The following is a 228-nucleotide window of genomic DNA, read 5'->3' as shown; positions in this document are numbered from 1 at the left end:
GGGGGGGGGGGTGTTGGGAGGGGGTTGCTTAGCTCTATAGATCCATGTCATTATCTAGTCATGGGTAAATTTCAAACCAAACTGACTTCTCCATTTGTTAATACAATGTCTTCAGAATAGTTTGAAAAAGTCAAGGAAAACGGAAAAGGGTCTCATACAGGGTCGGGCATATGACTAAGATATCTCCCACTGTTCATGTAGGGACCTTCCTCCCTTCCCCCCCCCCCC

The 228-nt window shown here is 46.9% G+C and overlaps 1 protein-coding gene across 2 annotated transcripts in view; it reads right to left on the bottom strand.

Moving 5' to 3' along the window:
* The window catches only part of LOC122079512, a 14,682-nt gene that overhangs the window by 3,785 nt on the left and 10,669 nt on the right, over positions 1-228 (bottom strand). The gene's annotated exons all lie outside the window — the stretch shown is intronic.

This window comes from Macadamia integrifolia, chromosome 5, assembly GCF_013358625.1.
Source record: "Macadamia integrifolia cultivar HAES 741 chromosome 5, SCU_Mint_v3, whole genome shotgun sequence".
Lineage (NCBI taxonomy): Eukaryota > Viridiplantae > Streptophyta > Magnoliopsida > Proteales > Proteaceae > Macadamia > Macadamia integrifolia.
Note: the sequence above shows the minus strand (reverse complement) of the source record. Positions and strands in the feature narration are given on the sequence as shown.